Genomic DNA, 19,684 nt, shown 5'->3' on the forward strand with positions numbered 1-19,684 from the left:
CACATGTAACATCAAAGTTCTCAACTAAAATGGTTTCTTATTAGCATTTAAGTAAGATTTTTATCTAGTTCTATCACAGTCAGAGGCTGAAACCAAAGCAGTTTAATAAGCACCTCATCACTGAAGGTCAGACCCCTAACAGAGCCTTAATTAGCATGTGGAATATCTTACCATTTGAAGAGGATATGCCAAAGGAAAACCCCCTCCCCCCCAACGTGCCCTTTCTTTCTCTTTTTGATACCAGTTTGCTCATGTGCCCGAAAGAGGGCATTAAATATCTTGCAACTGAAACAACATACATTGGCTTCCTGTAATTTTTAGATGTTTTCTTTGTTCACAGTTTCTCTGCTCTTAGAATTGTGTCATGGTGGGAATGATGACAAGAGAAGCCACTACTACCATGAAAGTGAAACCAATTTCAGATTTCTCCTGGCAGCCGTATATAGTAACTGCACTTAGAAAGCCTAAGGAAATTATGTGAGTTTGTAGGCACATGTTGGTTTTAAGTCACAAGGTTCAACAAATGGACTGGAGACGGCAAAGGCTATTTTGAGTGTCTTTTATTTCTGAAAGCTCATTTTAATAATCTGGCATAGCTTTGCTTGATTTAATTTTCAGGGTCCTTTTGGTTGTTCACGGTTGACTTCAAATGTTATTGGAGGGGTCCTGAAATTGCTCTGATCCAAGACATTTCACAAGTGGCCTGTCAAGGGCCCTGAAACCCTTCAATTATCAGATGAGCTGACCTCTTCATCTTTCACAGATGTTTGCAGATAGAAGGCCCCTGGTGGTACTGCTAATAGTTACCTGTTTGATATTAGACAAGCTACTTAACTTCTCTGGCTTTCATTCTTTCCATGAATAAAATAAATGGATTGGATTTAAGGCTCTCTAGGATCCTTTCAACTCAAACAATCTATTTATCTTGGAGTTTTAAATTTTTTATTTAATGTGTCTTGTTGAATTTTCTAATTTTTTCCCTTACCTTGAACTCAGATGCAATTATTTGATAATTTCAATTTAACAAATTCAATTCAAAGTAGGAGAATTTAATCATAGAGCTACAATGTACAGGAAAAATAAACAAATATCCCTAGAGATCAGCTCAATATTCTATAAGGTTTTTATATCAATTATAATCATTCTCCTTGGGTCTTCAGGGATAGTCCTGATTTCTAATATACTACTCCATTGCTCATATAAACTGAGGGCTAAGAACTAATGGGCTGTGGCCATAAGCAGATATTTTATGTGTTTTGTTTGTCCCATAAAAATGTTTACAATTTCAGTTATGAGTTAGGGCAAATGGTCTCCAGTTTGCCAAGATCCTGTCTTTATTGTTTCTATCAAGTCAATTTCATTCATTTATTTGCTTCCCTGGCATCATGAAAACATTTAAATTTTCAGCCTCTGTTAAACTACAGAAAAACTCTATCTTATGGACTAGTACTTTTCAGTAGAACTTACTGTATTGATGAAGATGTGTTATATCTTTGTTGTCTAATACAGTAGCCATCAGCCATATGTGGGCTTTGAGCATTCAAAATGTGGCTAGTGTGACTGAAGACTAAAATCTTTAATGTTATTTAATTTGAACTGATTTAAATTTCCGTTTAAATAGGCACATTAAAAAGACTTGCATGTGAGTATTAGACAATGCCATACCTATACTTGTTGTTCAGATTATCTACTTCTGTGCAAGAAACCACCCACGCTTATTTTGATCATGGATTCAGTGGGTCAGGAATTCAGATAGGGCAGCACAGATGGCTCGTTGAAGCTGGGAAGTTGCAAATGATGGGCGACTCAGCTTGGGCTGGAATCATCTGGAAATTGGTTTTCTAGTATCTGGTGCATAAGCTGGGGTGACTTGCAGTCTTGGGTTCAGCTTGGACTTTCAACCACATCATAGTGCCTAGATTTTAAGAGGAAGTGTCCAGGCAACAAGTGTTCCTTGAGAAAAACGGGGAAGCTATGTGGCCTTTTCCGCCTAGTTTCAGGAGTCTTTCAATGTCCCCTCTGTCTGCCTCATTCTATTGCTTATGAGCAAGGAGCCAAGGTCAGCCAGGACTTAATGGGAGAAGGGAGGACTCCACCATTTTTTTTTTTGAATTCCACCTCTTGATGCAAGAGTGACGAGATCACAATACAGAAGAGCACCTGGGTTGGGTGGATAATGTGACCATCTCTGAAAATACAGTCTGCCTCTATCTGCCCTGAAGTTACAACAGTGCACATCCCTCCCACATTTAAAACACAATTGTCCTTCCCCAAACTCTGGTGTTTCTTCCTATTATGGCATAGCTCAAAGTCTGGGACTTTATTATCTAAATCAGCTCAGGTGCATGTGTGACTCCTTGGTATTCCTAGTACTGCTTCTGTGGCTTTTGGCTCCCTGCCCCAGTCTCTTAGTTTTGCCTTTTGAGTCATCCGATTTTCTCTATAAAAATTAAGCTGTGTTTGTAGCCGAAATGTTTTCTCAGCCTGATTGCTTCCTACAGAATTTTTTGGGTTCAGAAATCTCTCCTCGTTTTGCACTATCCCCGTATCATTCATTTTGAGCTATGGTGCTTATATGCATACACATCTTAAAAATTTTGTGGATTCTATGACTTTATGGGAATTCATTAAAAGCCATAACTGGCCTTGCTCTGTTGGTTAAGGGTCATTGCCGTGAGCTGTGGTATAGGTCGAAGTTTTGGTTCAGATCCTGTGTTGCTGTGGTTGTGGTGGAGGCCAGCTGCTGTAGGTCTGATTTGACTCCTAGCTTGGGAATTTCCATATGCCACAAGTGCGGCCTTAAAAAAGGCAAAACAAACAAACAAACAAACCCCCCCCCATAAATTCCATAGGCCAAAAATTTGTATAGGGCACAGTGAGCATGGTTTGTCTCTTCTCTGTGATGTCCAGGGTCTCAGCCAGGCAGACTTGAAATGGCTAGAGTCCGGAATCACTTTAGAGGCATCTGTGTTTACATGTTTTGGCACTTAGGCTGAGTGGGCTTGAAGGCAGGACTCAGCTGAATCTATGAACTGTAGTACAGAACATTGGCTCTCCATGTAGCTTGGGATTTTACAACAGGGCTGCTAAATTATGAGACAATGTGTCCAGGGATGGATCATCCAGAGAGCTAATGCTACAAGAGAATTGGGTGGTAGTTGCATGAACTTTTTGAAACAGACTGAAAAGTCACCCAGCATTACCTCGGTGCATTTTACTGATAACTGGTGAGTGAGTAAAACCAGCCCATGTTCAAGGAGAGGGAGATGAGATTTTACTTTGGAATAAAGGAATAGCAAGTTCACATTGCAGAAGAGCATATAAGAGAAAAAATATTGTTGAGCCATCTTTTGGGAAAAATAGCAATCCATACTGTGTAAAATCCTTTATCAAATGATGTATGGAAAGGAGAGTTTTCTGAAAACTTCTGTCATGATAATTTCAGCTTAGGACAGCAAACACTTTGGACATAGGACCTTTGAGTTATTGCTGTTTAGCTAGTTATATGAGGAAACCCATCAGCCAGAGACCACCAGGGACTCACCTGTGGTCAAACAAAATTAGGTTTGTTTAACTTACTGCAGCCAGGAAGAGGCATATAGAGGAACTGTTGGGCATAAGAAGGAGTTGAGAGGAATGTCTCGAATGTGGGCTTGTGCTAGGTAATTTTAAGTCAGATTTAAGGGAAGTGGCTGTCGTCAGGGAGTGAGAGAGTATTTTGGTAGGCTTTATCTGGAGGTGGAGGGAGTAAAGTGCTGTCACTGTTCATTGTTGAAGAAGCAGCAGTCACCCTTGTGAACAGCACAAGGGATGTTCAGAGATTTGTGACTTCAGGGAGTCCTTCTCTGTCAGGTTTCAGACACAATCACAGGGAAGCCTTAGCTCTGTCTTGTTGGACTGCCTCACTCACTGTGTAGTCTTGCCCAATTTTTGTTTATATTCTGCAAAACTTGTTTGTTTTCTTGGGAACATTAAGGTCTAGCTATCATGTACTGGGGCTATTTTTTACTTTCTCACAAGAGAAAGTGATCTTTAAATGAATAGCCTGAGGTATAAATAAACCAATTAGAAATTACTCTCTAGTTGTAATTAATTCACTTTGGTGAAGATGAACCAAGAAGCAGTGGGATCACTTTCTATCATTATACATTATGTAACCCATAAATCAAATTGCTTTCCATTTTCTGAGCCTGGGTGTTGAGTGCCTATTTTTCCTTCGATTTCTTGTGTGTCAGTTAGGGAGGAGAACAAATGAACTTGCTACTGCTAAAAGAGTTAAGTATTTTGGGGAAGTTGAAACCTGGTACAGGATTTTAGGCTATGGTGAGATGCTGCAGGGAGTCCAAAGCTGTGCCATCTTTTCGGTCCTTTAGAAACTGAGGGATGATAGAAGAATTCTGGAGTATTACTGCATCAGATTTACTGGACAGGGGTTAAATCTTAGAAAATAAGAACATATAGCAAACCTTGCTGGGAGTCTAGTAGGCTTGCTTGCCTTCTCAGGATGTGGTCTGTACAGCAAACGCTTTCACTCTTTTGATCCTTCTCATATTTGTGGTTGGAACATTAAAGTTACTACCCAAGAACTAGGATCCCATATGAAAAAAATTATGCATCAATTAAAAATAGGAGTTCCTGTTGTGGCTCAGTATGCCTTGTGAGAATGTGGGTTCGATCCCTGGCCTCTCTCGGTGGGTGGGTTAAGGATCTGGTGTAGCCACAAGCTGTGGTGTAGGTTGAAAATGCGGATAGGGATCCAGCATTTCTGTTGCTATGGTGTAGGCCAGCAGTTGTAGCTCTGATTCAAACCCTAGCCTGAGAATGTCCATATACTGCAATTGTGGCCCTAAAAAGAAAAAAAGATGACATTTAGGTCCTCAAAGGAATGCTCGTTCATCACACTGCAGAGCCTATTTTCAGATAGTGCTTTGAACATGGGGTTGATTTGAGACTGAATGAGGTCAGCCTGACACAGCAGAAATTCCTAGGAGCCCAAGGGCAAAGGATGTGCTAACACTAGCCTGCTGCCTTGTGGGAATACCGGTTGTTGCTCTAATGTTGCCTGGAAACAAAACTCCTGTTTGCTTCCCAATTCCCATTTCTCAGTACAGAGCTGGCTCTGTATGGATAGAAAAAACAGTGGTGAGGAAGGAAGTAAATCACTGCTTCCCATTTCCCTTGTCGCCTGCAAATCTCCCCAGTATCAGCTCTCTCAGTCCCTCTTTCATCGATTTCCTTGTTCCTTCCGCAGGACCCAGGCCTGCTGTTTAGGTTCCTCTGATCTAACTGTGGCTTAAGAAGCCCGGGATACCTGAAGTCTTATTTTCCTTTGATATGTAAATTAACCTGCTTCTCAACTACCTGCAGATCCGCTGTTAGTACCCATGTGCTCAGAATTGAAAAGAAGGAAGAGCGTGGGAGGATCCACAGGAAGAATATTTCTTTCTCCTCATATAGTCTTATACAGCTGTGCAGTAATCAGAAAGTTGGGTGCTTCTTAGAGCAAAAGATAAGAGAAGGCAGGGCAGAAACTGATCAGAGGCACCAAACTGCACTGAAGGAGAAGAGAGTGGTCCCCAGGTATACAGAATATGATGGTAGGGATGGGGAGATGGGATGAGCTCCAACTGCTGCTCTCTGCCATCTACTCCCTAGATCGCTTGTTTCACTCCCAGACACAACTCACTAGCCTCACCAAGCCCCGTCACTAGGCCACAGCATAGCTTGGAGGTAGGAAAATACCAGGATGGGCAAGAGTGGTGGGGTGGGGCAGTTGATTTCGAGTATCCCTGGTAAGGAATCCTAAGGCTCTGATAAGAGCCTGTGGCCAGCCTCTCACTGCCTAGAAGTTTAGCTTCAGAAGATTAGCACACTGTCCCAAGTAGGTAGAAGTCTCAAGATGCCTTCTCTTTGCCCTTATCCCCCTCCCAAGGATTTCTTTTGCCTGGCTAGTCAGTCTAACATTAACCTAAGTACAGCTGTGGAAAGATTTTCCAGATGTAATTACAGTTCCGAATTTTTTGACCTCAAAAATAGGGAGAAAATCCAGGCAGGCCAGGTTTTTTTTTTTTTTTTGGTCTTTTCTAGGGATGCGCCTGTGGCATATGGAGGTTTCCAGGCTAGGGGTCTAATTGGAGCTGTAGCTGCTGGCCTACAGCAACACGTCTATGGCCTACATCACAGCTCACAGCAACGCCGGATCCCTAATCCACTGAGTGAGGCCAGGGATCGAACCCGCAAACTCATCATTCCTAGTCGGATTCGTTAATCACTGAGCCATGATGGGAACTCCAGGGCCAGTTCTAATTACACAGGTCCTTTAGAAGAAGGGGAAGTCAAAGAAATTCCAAATCAAGAAGAGTTTGATTTGGTGCTGATAGAGAATGGAAGGGGCCATGTGAGAGGAATGTGGGCAGCTTCTGGAATTTGAAAATGGCTCTGACACTGGTCAAGGAAAAGAGGACCTCAGTCCTACAACTGCTAGGAGCAGAATTCTACCAAAAACATGAACGAGCTTGGAAGCAGGTTCTTGTCCAGAGTCTCTGGAAAGGCATGCAGCTCTGTGATACCTTGGTTTCAGCCCTGTGAGACTCTGAGCAGAGATTCCAGTCATATGGCGCCTGACTTCCGATTGACAGAGCTGTGAGCTATTTTTGTTGCTTTAACCTGCTACATCTGTAATAACTTTTTACACAGCAATAGAAAACTAATATAAGACCTGATATTTACAGTGACTTTCCTATAATACACAAGGGGATTGTAAAAAGGCAGAATTGAGGAAAACATGGTTTCTTTTAAAGGTATGTACTCTCCTTGTTGGCAATGGTTTAAATTCAATATTTAACACCAATGAAGTGTCTCTCACACACACGCACACAAAAAACAAATAGAGAAAACCCTACTTCTCTGTAAAATATGTTGAATTACATGTTTACACTGCTCTGCCCATGTTGTTAAGGCAACAAGAACATTGTCCCTGTTTTTAAGCAGATTCTTAATAGAATTCTTTTATTCATACAGAGAAACTCTAGTAGAAGGGAGTGGTTAGGAGCTCAGGTGCACTAGGATTGGTACCATCTTATAGAGGTATGGTGAGAATTAAAGGACATAGTGAGTTCTAAATAAATATTACCTGTCATCATCATGGCATCATCATCCTGAGTCTCTATGGCCAGAGGAAATGCAAAATTTAGAAGAATCCCTGGAGTTCCCGTCATGACTCAGTGGTTAACGAATCCAAATAGGAACCATGAGGTTGCGGGTTCGGTCCCTGGCCTTGTTCAGTGGGTTAAGGATCCAGTGTTGCCGTGAGCTGTGGTGTAGGTCGCAGATGCGGCTTGGATCCCGAGTTGCTATGGCTCTGGTGTAGGCCAGTGGCTACAGCTCCGATTCGACCCCTAGCCTGGGAACCTCCATGTGCCGCAGGAGCAGCCGTAGAAAAGGCAAAAAGAAAAAAGAAAAAAAAAAAAAAAGAAAGAAAAATCCCTGACTAAATATCAGAAGGGGAGACCTTCTTTTTCTTGTCAGACCCCAAATCAAATAATGTTTCTTTCTGTAAATTAGTATTCAAAGGGAGACCTCAGTCAAAGGAGGTTTTCAAAATTAATTAGTAATCACACATAAACTCAATTATTTTGTTAGATCTTTAATTGTAAGGTTTTGTTCCTTGAAATATTTCCTTTTTTAAAAAATCAATATATAGTTGATTTACAGTATTAGTTTCGGGTTGTAACATAGTCTTTCAAAAGGTCAAACTTATCTCCATCCTCTATCCCTTTACCCCTAAACTTAACTTTTTTTTGTGTAACCTGGTCACTGCTTCCCTGGGGCCAAGGATTACCTGACTCCTGGTTTTATACCCAAGATGACTGCTATTTAGCTACAACTGTTTATCTCTCACTATATGCACTGAGGGGCAGGCTTAATAGAATGTTGCAAAGCAGCAAAAAGTAAAAAAAAAAAAATTCTCATAATACGGCACATGTGTAAAGAATAAAGAACTTTTGATCATTTCATTCTCTTTTAATTTATTTATATTATCTCTGGGAAAGGACCAGCCTAAGCCCTGTATTCTTGGTGACAGTTTATCAGGCACATATAATTTCCGGGTGAAGGAAGGATTGTCACATAGAAAATGGCAAGTCTCTTTTTGCAGAGACAAGACTGCCCAAGCTTTCCTGGGATACCAAGGAAAGTCAAATCCAAAGTAGATGAACTTTGACCTTATTTTCCAAGGATTTGTACAAATTCCCATGGTTTCTGGTTTGCTTTTGTAGTTGAAAGTTTATTTTATAATCTCCAGTGGACATTGTTTGTTACTGTCCCATGTACATTCAACTGGACATTAGCCAAAGGGTGGAACAATTAATTATCCATACCCCTGCAGTGTCACTCTAGGCAAAACGTGATGTCAGGTACTTTCGAGTTAATGAAGGAAGCTAGAGATGAGGCCCTGCCTTCAATCCGTCGGTCCGCAGATATTTATCAACCACCTTTCTGCCTAACAGACAAGGTTAAAGTTGTTTTTTCTCATGGAGCTTACAGTTAAGCAGGGTCAAGACAGATATTAAGCAATGATGTGATGTGGGAGAGTGTTGTGATTCTTTTTTTTTTTTGTCTTTTTTTTTTTGCTATTTCTTGGGCCGCTCCCACAGCATATGGAGGTTCCCAGGCTAGGGGTAGAATCGGAGCTGTAGCTGCCAGCCTACACCAGAGCCACAGCAACTCAGGACCTGAGCTGCGTCTGCAACCTACACCACAGCTCACGGCAACGCCAGATCATTAACCCACTGAGCAAGGCCAGGGATCGAACCCGCAACCTCATGGTTCCTAGTCGGATTCGTTAACCACTGTGCCACGACGGGAACTCCAGAGTGTTGTGATTCTTCAGGAGAGTTCAGGGAACCTTTCAGCATCCCTCATTCCCCTAGGAAGAGCAAGAATATTTATTTTTTTTTCAATTTTATTTTCCTTATAGTTGATTTACAATGTTGTGTCAATTTCTGCTTTTCAGCAAAGTGACCCAGGCATATATATATATATTCTTCTTCTCCTATTATCTTCCATGATGTCCTATCCCAAGTGACTGGATATAGTTCCCTGTGCTATACAGTAGGACCTCGTTGCTTATCCATTCTAACTGTAATAGTTTGCATCTACTAACCCTGAACTCCCATTCCATCCATCTCCCTTGCTCCCACCCCCTTAGCAACCACAAGTCTGTTCCCCACGTCTGTGAGTCTGTTTCTGTTTTGTGGATAGCTTCATTTGTGTCATCCTTTATATTCCACACATAAGTGATATCACACGGTGTTTGTCTTTCTCTTTCTGACTTTCTTTAAAGCAGAGATTGTGATTGCTGACACCAAAGCTGATTTTTGCCAGCATATAGGTGCTGTTGGATCCACGCTGTTTGCCTGTACAGGATTTTAAGTTTGATTTAGTTAATAATTTTTTAAAATGCAAACATTCATGTAACATTCCAGATTTCTACTTCCACTTGAAAAAATGGAATTTCTGGGCAGCACTGGGCCTGCTTTCCTACTATTTTCCTATTGTTAGAGCTGTGTAATGCCCTACAAATGCTTCCTGTGCTCTCCATTGTGCCATAGTCCTGCCAATCACTATTGTGTTTCTAATGCTGAAGCTGAGGGTCCTGTGCCATTTATCATCTCACACCTGGGTGATACATTCACTCATTTACATGACTGGCCTGGCTCCCATGTTCATTTGGCTTTGCCCAAACCTGACTGCCACAGGAAAATTTTATCCTGTGTAAAGTTTATAGTACATACTCAATGAGCTTTAATGGAACAGAAGTGTCTGGGAATCAGAGTAAACAAAGCAGTGGTAGAAATGAGTTACATTTTGGATAATTTCACAGAAGAAATGATGTTGTTTAATAGCATTTCAGATGAGGCTTGTGCCTGGCTTCTTAAGATGAGAGGATAAACTGCTCTTTATGAAAGGTTATTTGTTCAAAATCTCAGGGTTGTCAGTTGAATACAAGTCATATTTATGGTTAACTAGAAGTTAACTAGAAGAGGTTTTTCAAGATGTGTATGTCCAGCAAATGCCTCCTGAGATTTTTTTTCTTTCTTTCTTGAGATTTGGATTCATATGGTCTGGAATGAAGACACCAAATTAGTATTGGGTGAGAGTATTCTCATGTGTACTGGACTCCTGCTTTGAAAACTAAGGTAGAGCATCCTAGGAGATCAAAGTAAGCAGAGGGGAAGGTTAAGACTTTGAAATTCATGGGTTAGCCTGTGAAATTCATGGGTAGCATGTTGAACTAAAAACGACAACAAACCCCCAGCAGCAACAACCACTACAGTTACTGTGTGCCAGGGATTCTTCCAAATCTCCACATATAAGAAGCTCATTTAGTCTTTACCATAACCCTAGAGTGGTTGAGTAAATTTCTTAGGTCAGAAAGCTGAGGCAGGATTCAGCCCAGGCAGTCTGGTTCCTGAGTCTTTCCTGACCATTATGCTGTCCTGAGTTCATGGATAAGGTGTAACAGGATCTGAAGACAATGGCCAAGTGTGAAGATGAGGGAGTTACCTCTGTCTGTGGGACTGTCGGATGGCTTACAGTGAGGAAGACTGAAGAGGCAGTAAGATTTAATGTGGTCCTTTGGGTTAGGTCTTACCATCTTGTCACCTTGCCACCTGGGACTTAACCATAACCTTTTGAGGGTTTGGCAATCACCTACCAAACTGCTCATTGTTTAATAATAAATGAGCATGACTTTAAAGTATATTTCCTGTGCTCATCTATGTCATGGAGATCATTAATTGCCTTTAATTATGCTTATAATGAATTATCTTAAAATAAGACCATCAGTCACTTCTGATTTTAACAACTTACTCCAAACCCACTTTAAGATGAATATTGACTTGGAGTTACTGTTGTGGCGCAGTGGTTAATGAATCTGACTAGGAACCATGGGGTTGCGGGTTTGATCCCTGGCCTTGCTCAGTGGGTTAAGGATCTGGCATTGCCGTGAGCTGTGGTGTAGGTTGCAGATGCTGCTCAGATCCTGCGTTGCTGTGGCTCTGGCGTAGGCCGGCGGCTACAGCTCCAATTAGACCCCTAGCCTGGGAACCTCCATATGCTGCAGGAGCAGCCCTAGAAAAGGCAAAAAGACAAAAAAAAAAAAAAAAAAAAGGTGACTATTGACTTGAAGGAAATCTTCCATGGCCTCATCTTTCAACTTTCTTTCTTTATTGTTGGAAATGTACACCACTGAAAATTTCTTACTTTACTTGGCAAGGGTGGAGTTGGCTGAGGGTTCCCTTTCTGCCTTCAGATTCTTCTCACTGGGCAGAGTGGTTCATAGTTATAGGTCATCTCTGAATCAAGGCTAGCCCCTAATTTCTCCCCCAGCATCCTCCATTGAAACAGCTACTTAGCCAGCCGAGTTTCAGAGCTCCTTTTTGCTTGATTGTTTCTGGTGCCTGAAGCTATTAATCATCAGGGGGAAAATGTCAATTTCATTAGAGAAAACAGTTCTACAACAGCAATATTCTGGTCTCAAAGCAGTAAATACAATGCATTTGGGTGTATTCGTGTGAAAATATTTCAAACCAAATTGATCATAGGTTTTGCAAAGAATTTTCAGGATATTCTCTCTTGCCATAGAATAAGGTACAGGGATAGATTTTAAAATAAAGATACATATTATTCTTTTCATAAGTAGAGCCCTGGGGACTGTTCTTGCCAAAGGATCTCTTTTCAGTTTAAAGAGCCAAAGTAGTAACACCAAATGGGAATACTTCCCTCTCTGATTTTCCTATTTCAACTCTACTTTAAAGTAACAGTGACTGAGACTGTTACTGGGGAGTTACACTAAATGATCTACCTGCATGAAATGCAGCCAAATTGGGAGTTCTTTTGTGATGCAGCAGTTCAAGGATTCGGCATTGTCACTGCAGTGGCTTGGGTCACTGCTGGGGTGTGAGTTCAATCCCTGGTCTGGGAATTTCCATATGCCATGAGCAAGGCCAAAAAAAAAAAAATTGACATGACTAATTCCCAGCCTCTTATTATTTTCCCTCTATTTCCCCTACCCCTTGAAATGAAAATGAAGCCATGAAGTAAATTGATAGAGGGGAATTTTGATCCCTGTTCTCATTTCTCCATTCAACATGACTATGCATTATAAAAAATAACTACATTAATAATGTGAATAAGATGGTAAGAGTTTTTTTTTTTTTTCACTTTTATGGAGGTGTACTTGACAAATAAAATTTCAATATGTTTAACGTGTACATACAATGTAATGATTTGATAGACATATACATTGTGAAAGGATTCCCACAATTAAGAAAATTAATATATCTGTCACCTCACATATTTGCTTTTGTTTTAGGGGGCTGTAAGAATACTTAAGTGCTACTTTCTTAGCAAATTTCGGTTACACACGGTAGTGTTATAAACTATGGTCACCATGTCATATATTAGATCCTCAGACCTTATTTATCTTATAACTGAAAGTTTGTACCCTTTGACCAACTTCTTCCCATTCCCCTCATCCCCTCATTTCCCTTATCCTCCAATCCCTGACAATCACCATTCTACTCTGTTCTGTGAGTTTGCTTTTTTTTTTTTTTGGCCATCCTGTGGCATATGGAGTTCCCAGGCCAGGGACCATATCCTACCTGCACCTGCAACCAAAGCTGCAGCTGCGGCAACACTGGATCCTCAACCCTTAATGCTGGGCTGGGGATCAAACCTATGTCTCAGTGCTCCCAAGATGCCACTGATCCCATTGCTCCATAGTAGGATCTCTGAATTCACTTTTTTGATTCCGCATAATGGTGACACCATGCAGTATTTTTCTTTAAGAGAACAATTAAAATTATTTTTCCATCCCATATTTACTGGATAACTGTACTTGCCAAGTGTTGTGCTAACACAGATATAACCATAGTGTGGAAGGACTAATATTTACTTACGAATTTTTTTCGTAATTCCCTGTATTCTTATTAAAGGGCCATAAAGTACAGTGTTTAATCTTTTGGGTTTAGTGGTCCTATCTACACTGGAATCGTAGCTATGACACTTAGTTTTTGTGACCTTAGGCAAGTCACTTGACTGTTAAGTCTCTATAAAATGAGGATCTGAGGATTTTAAAAGAAACTAGGATATAGAGTTGTTATGAACATTGAGTAAAACGATGCACCTAAAGTGTTTAGTTCTGTGCTTGGTGTTTACTAAATACTTTATAAATGAGAGTTATTAGTATAACATTTTTCTACTACCAGTAACACTGTACCCACAGCTGCTTCTCTGAGTGGGTAGAACAAAAAAGTGCACAGCAAATTCCATTAGTTAATGGGAGTTAATTAATGGAGAAGTATTGCAGCTAAATTAACAAAGAAATTTGTAACTTTTAAAAAAGAAGTATAGATTTGTATCTTTAAAATTCTCATGTTGGCCAGAAATGTGCTAACGCAATCTTTTAAGAGAGTTTCTGTTCTAAGAGTAGGTAACAATAATGAAAATTAGTATGTCAAAGCCAATTAAAGAGTATTCTTTCTACTTACTGAGACCCATGCATAGTATGAGAACTATGAATAATAGAAAAAACTACCATTCAGACTCTTGGAAGTAAATCTCTGACCAGGAATCTGGATAGAACAATAGCAAAGGTTTACCCATAAGTGGAGTTTCCACTGTAGCTCAGTAGGTTAAGCCCAACTGGTAGCCATGAGAGTGTGGGTTCTATCCCTGGCCTCACTCAGTGGGTTAAGGATCTGGCATTGCTGCAAGCTGAGCGTAGGTCACAGATGTGGCTTGGATCTGGTGTTGCTGTGGCTGTGGCTGTGGCTGGCAACTGCAACTCTGACTTGACCTTAACCTGGGAACTTCCATATACTGTGAATGTGGCTGTAAAAAGAAAAAAAGTTTACCCATAAGAAATCAAAGCCCTCTGGAGTTCCCATTGTGGCGCAGTGGTTAACGAATCCGACTAGGAACCATGAGGTTGCGGGTTCGATCCCTGGCCTCGCTCAGTGGGTTAAGGATCTGGCATTGTTGTGAGCTGTGGTGTAGGTCGCAGATGAGGCTCGGATCCTGCATTGCGGTGGCTCTGGTGTAGGCTGGCAGCTACAGCTCCGATTAGACCCCTAGCCTGGGAATCTCCATATGCCGCGGGAGCAGCCCAAGAAATGGCAAAAAGACAAAAAAAAAAAAAAAAAAAAAAAAAGAAATCAAAGCCCTCTCTGTAGCAAGAGCAAGTTGAGTCTTGCTGATAGTATTAATTTACTTATTTTTAATTTTTATTTTTCATAGATAGCACTAAGGTAAATGTTGCCCAGGCTTTTATGAATTATAAATTTGGATTTTGTGAGGCAAATAAATAGATATTAGAAAAGAAGGTGTAGTGAGGAAGTGTAATAATAAAATGTGTAAATCACATGCCAAAATTATGTAACAAGTAAATACAGTAATGTGAGTTATACCTGTGTAAGTACATGTGTTTAAGCTGATTTATTTGCTCAACATTTTAGCTTTTATAATCTAAAAATTAGATTTTACTTTTTTATGCTTTCTTGTTTATATATTTATGTTTATTTCATAAATATTTGTTTTCTTAAGAAAATAATATATAAATGTTTACTCAAACATCCAGCACAAAATATATCACTTTAAACAAAATATTTGCACATTATTGAATTTAAATTGGCAAATATTTCAGAGCTAACTATTAATGTCATGATAATATTTATTTTGATGTCACATAAATTTCAGTCTGTAACTCAGTGTAAAATTGGTTAGTATTTTAATGCTAACCAGTTTTGTCATAAGTGTTTTTGTATGAATACCCTATACCCTGTTTGTTTATTAATATTAGGCAATCATTCTCAAAATACATGCAAGACTCAAGGCTTCAGGAACAATGGCAAAAACAAATACACATCATCTAGTATATAAAGGCAGAGGATTCTAGATACTTAGAAATTTCACTGATTATGCAGAAAGAGTTAATTGGCAGGCCTGACTAGTATCCTTTTAAAGGTCTGTTTACAGTGTTGACTCTTGGTTGGTAACTGGGAACTTTGATTTTGAGAGGGTTCCCATCACCCTAATGAAGTAGCTCACTGTGATTAAACTGTGAAAACAACAGGGTTTATGTCAAACATCTGCTTTTCTCTGGGAGTCTGAAATTTTGGGTATGTGCATGGCAGTGGGTGCCTATGCAATCAGCCTCCAGTAAAAACCTTGGCACTGAGGAGTTCCTATTGTGGCTCAGTGGTAATGAACCTGACTAATATCCATGAGGATGCAGGTTTGATCCCTGGCCTCGCTCAGTGGGTCGGGGATCTGGCGTTGCTGTAGACTGTGGTGTAGGTAGTAGACGAGGCTGTGGTGTAGGCCGGCAGCTGCAGCACCGATTTGACCTCTGGCTTGGGAACTTCCATATGCCTCAGATATGGCCCTACAAAGAGAAAAAAAAAAAAAAAAAAAAAAAAATCCCTTGGCATTGAGTCTCTAATGAGCATCCTTGGCAGTCAATGTTCCACATGTTTTTCTCCAAATAACTGTTGAAGGATTAGGTATATCCGAATGACTTCACTAGGAGGAGGCCCTTGGGAGCTTGAAAACTTGGAACTAATTTTCTCTGAACTTTCTCCCGTGTACCTTTTCCCTTTGCTGATTTTGCTTTGGGTCCTCTCAGTCATAAATCTTAGCTATATGTTTGACTCTGTACTCTGTTTTGTGAGGCTTCCTAGTAAATTCTTGAAACTGGGGTAGTCTTGGGGGACCTCTGATGCTATGCTTTTTAGGGCTGCACTCATGGCATATGGAAATTACCAGGCTAGGGGTCCAATCGGAGCTGCAACTGTGGGCCTACATCACAGCCACAACAACACGGGATCTGAGCCTTGTCTGTGACCTACACTACAGCTCACGGCAATGTCAGATCCTTGACCCACTAAGCGAAGCCAGGGATTGAACCCACATCTTCATGGATACTAGTTGGATTCACTTCCACTGTGCCACAATGGGAATTCCTGATTCAATATATTTTTTAATGCAATTGAATCTGGTCCTTCAATGTTATGTCTTTATCATACAACAAAAATACAATATTTACTTAATATTCAGTTAGTTTCATTTTTTAGTTAATAAAACCTAAAATTTAGGCTTAAACTGGGCTCTGACATGTACCTGTGGTTATGCTGGAATAGGTATGACCCCAGAGTTGGTTCAGCCACTCCTTTTTTTTTTTCTTTTTAAGGCCACATCTGATGCATGTGAAGGTTCTTGGGCTAGGGGTCAAATTGCAGCTACAGCTGAAGATGCCACAGCTACAGCAACACCAGATCCAAGACACATCTTTGACCTACACCACACCTTGTGGCCATGCTGGATCCTTAACTCACTGGGTGAGGCCCCAGGGACTGAACCCACATCCCCATGGATACTATGTTGGGTTCTTTACCCACTGAGCCACAATTGGAGCTCCAGCTCTTGATGTATGTTAAGATAGAAAGGAAAGTTTAGGATTTCTGCAATGCAAGTTTTATACAAACTAGTGTATATTCAAATCTTTAAGCAAGTTATAAAACTGAAGCCTTTCAGTACTCTTTTTGTTGTACTAAATGATGAATCTACAAACATTTCTTTGCAGTTTCCATTTATTCTGTTTTCCCTTAAACTGTTGTGTTCATTCATTTATTCATTCATTCGCTCCCTCAACAAAAATTGATTAGACAGACACCTATTTGGAATAGGCACTGTCCTTGGCACTGATGGTTCATGGTGAACAGAACAGAACACAGGTTGCTAGTGGAGAAGAAAAGTGTACGATGAATATGTGAATGTTACAGAATTTGAAAAATAATCAATGTTTTGGCAGAGTTTAGTCTCAAGAAAGTGCAGGATTCCCAGAGAAGTTAATCAGTATAGAAATGGTGGTTACCCTGTGTGGTGGGCTAAATGCCAGCCCCCTAAATGGTTGGATATACTATGTTTATGGCCAAGATTCAACATTTTAAAATGTGATCTTGAGAGTTCCCGTCGTGGCGCAGTGGTTAATGAATCTGACTAGGAACCATGAGTTTGCGGGTTCGATCCCTGCCCTTGCTCAGTGGGTTAACGATCCAGCATTGCTGTGAGCTGTGGTGTAGGTCACAGACGTGGCTCGGATCCCGCGTTGCTGTGGCTCTGGCGTAGGCTGGCAGCTACAGCTCCGATTAGGTCCCTGGCCTGGGAACCTCCCATATGCCGCAGGAGCGGCCCAAGAAATGGCAAAAAGACAAAAAGACAAAAAAAAAAAAAAAAAAAAAATGTGGTCTTTCCTCCTAGACAATTTTATGCTATATCTAGAAAGAAAGTTGAGTGTGTGTTGGGTGGTATTTTAAGTATTTTAAATTAAAAAATAGAGGAGTTCCTGTGGTGGCGCAGTGGTTAATGAATCCGACTAGGAACCTTGAGGTTTCAGGTTCGGTCCCTGCCCTTGCTCAGTGGGTTAACGATCCGGCGTTGCCGTGAGCTGTGGTGTAGGTTGCAGACGCGGCTCGGATCCCGCATTGCTGTGGCTCTGGCGTAGGCCAGTGGCTACAGCTCCGATTCGACCCCTAGCCTGGGAACCTCCATATGCCATGGGAGCAGCCCAAGAAATAGCAAAAAGACAAAAAAAAAAAAAAGACAAAAAATAGAGGGAGTTCCCTTTGTGGCTCAGTGGTGACCAACCCAACTAGTATCCATGAGGATACTGGTTCAATCTCTGGCCTCACAGTGGGTTAAGGGTCTGGCATTGGCGTGGCTGTGGCGTAGGACTGCAGCTGCCGCTCTGATTGGATCCTTAGCCTGGGAGCTTCCATATGCTGCACGTGTAGCAACACCCGCCCCCCCCAACCAAAAGTAAAAGACAAAATACATTCTGATACTGCACAAACAACAATCCTTAACCATTTTTCTTTAGCCAAAGTCTCAATCTGAGTAGATTATAATGAGTTTTAATAGGTTGTAAAAAATTCTCTCTATGTACTAAAATGTTACAGGTTTAAAAGCATATAAATAGGAAAAATAGCCATAAAATATATAAAAAATGTTTATCCTTACTTATAATCAGAGGAATGAAAATGAGAACATGAATTACCCTACCTTCCTAATCGGCATATTGAGCAGTTGATAATATGGGCTGAATAGATCTTTTCTGTAGTAATAGAGTTGGAAAATCCTTTCATACACTGTTGGTTTGAATGAAAATTATTACAACATTTTTGGAGGGTCCTTTGGAAGTTTTAAATAAAATCAATACTGATATACCTTTTGATCTAGATATTTCTGCTGTTTGTACTCCCTCCCACTCCACCAAAATGGTTTACCATTCTTTTTTCTGCCAAGCTTCATTCTGTGCATACTGTATGGTAGATTGTATTATTGTATTGTTATATAGTAGTAATATATTATTGTTGTATTATATGCTGTCTTCACTCTAAGAGGATTTTATATCCTCATTGGTTACTAAGTGATTTGCTGTGCTCTTCTCAATAGGAAAAAAAAAATGTGTACTTGCTACCCCAGGCATGGCAGGGGTATATGACTTGGTTTAGCCATTGTGATATGGATGGAAGTAATAAATGCCATGACCGAGCAGATGCTTCAAGAGTCATTGTGTGGTTTCATTATTTCTATTACTTCTCTGTGCCAGCAGATGAAAATGAGGCTGTTCCTTTAGTCTGAGTCCTTGTAAAGAAGGCATGGAGCAGAACTAAAGCCAACTCTCAGGTATCATGCCTCTGAACCAAAATAAATGTGAGGTAAGCCATTGAAAATTTTGGTTAATTGTTCACCATAGCATTGTAATCTAGCAGAAACAAATAGGAGCTCCATATTCACTTCTTCCACAAAGTGTTTAGTTGTTTACCCTGGCTTGTGTTTGTTTTTCCTTTTCCAAAGTCTGCAAAGAATTTAAAATCTACAATACAAGTCTTTTAAAGTGTGCATTTTTCTGATATTGATTTACAATTAGTCATTGCTTTTCCCAGGTATACTATAAATTCTTTGAAACCCTGTGCCATGACTTATACTTTTGCTTTTTCTGGTTCTGGGAACATAGTAGTTACTGAATAAACACTCTTCAGCCAGCTCATCTACAGATGGTTATTGAGGGCCTATACTATGCCAGCCACTGTTGCTTTATCAACTGCTACAAATGATAATTAAGGACATTTTTTCTGTCCATGCTGGCAAAGAATATTCATCTGTCCCCCTAAGGGAGTAGTTGTTTTCAGAAAGATTTTGCTTCCTGAATGATTAGTTCACAGAGGCCCTTGTAATGACTGACATCTCTACATAACTCATGTTCTCACCCATGAAGGGCCTGAGGAAAGCCTTTAAAAATTACTCAACTCAAAGTGGTTTCATTGCCACTAGAGATAGATGAAGATGTGGCCCTCTTAAGCTTAGACCAGCAACAAGATTGTTTATCCTTACAGTGAAGTATAAGATAATTATTTGCTATGTTTAGATGTTCCTGAGTAAGAGATTACTTTATAAGAAATTGCTAGTTTAAAGTGAAGAGAGCAGAGGCAAGAAGGCAGAAAAACAATGATTATTAGTTCAAACTTTCTGAAAACAACTCGTGTGTTCTCTGCAGCATCAGTGTCTAGCTTGCCTCTCAGGCATAGGGTTTATTTATAGATTTAAATGATTTCTTAAC

At 40.4% G+C, this 19,684-nt stretch overlaps 1 long non-coding RNA gene across 8 annotated transcripts in view; it reads left to right on the forward strand.

Annotated features, from left to right (window-relative positions):
• LOC102165722 overlaps positions 1–19,684 on the forward strand; it is a 160,454-nt gene that overhangs the window by 59,793 nt on the left and 80,977 nt on the right. For 7 of the 8 annotated variants that reach the window (XR_002338473.1, XR_002338470.1, XR_002338474.1 and 4 more), the window contains one exon: positions 18,677–18,782. This is a non-coding gene — a long non-coding RNA (uncharacterized LOC102165722). Of the gene's footprint in view, positions 1–18,673; positions 18,783–19,684 lie in introns of all 8 variants that reach the window. The other variant, XR_002338471.1, reaches the window with a different exon arrangement.

Source organism: Sus scrofa, chromosome 14 (genome assembly GCF_000003025.6).
Source record: "Sus scrofa isolate TJ Tabasco breed Duroc chromosome 14, Sscrofa11.1, whole genome shotgun sequence".
NCBI classification, from domain to species: domain Eukaryota; kingdom Metazoa; phylum Chordata; class Mammalia; order Artiodactyla; family Suidae; genus Sus; species Sus scrofa.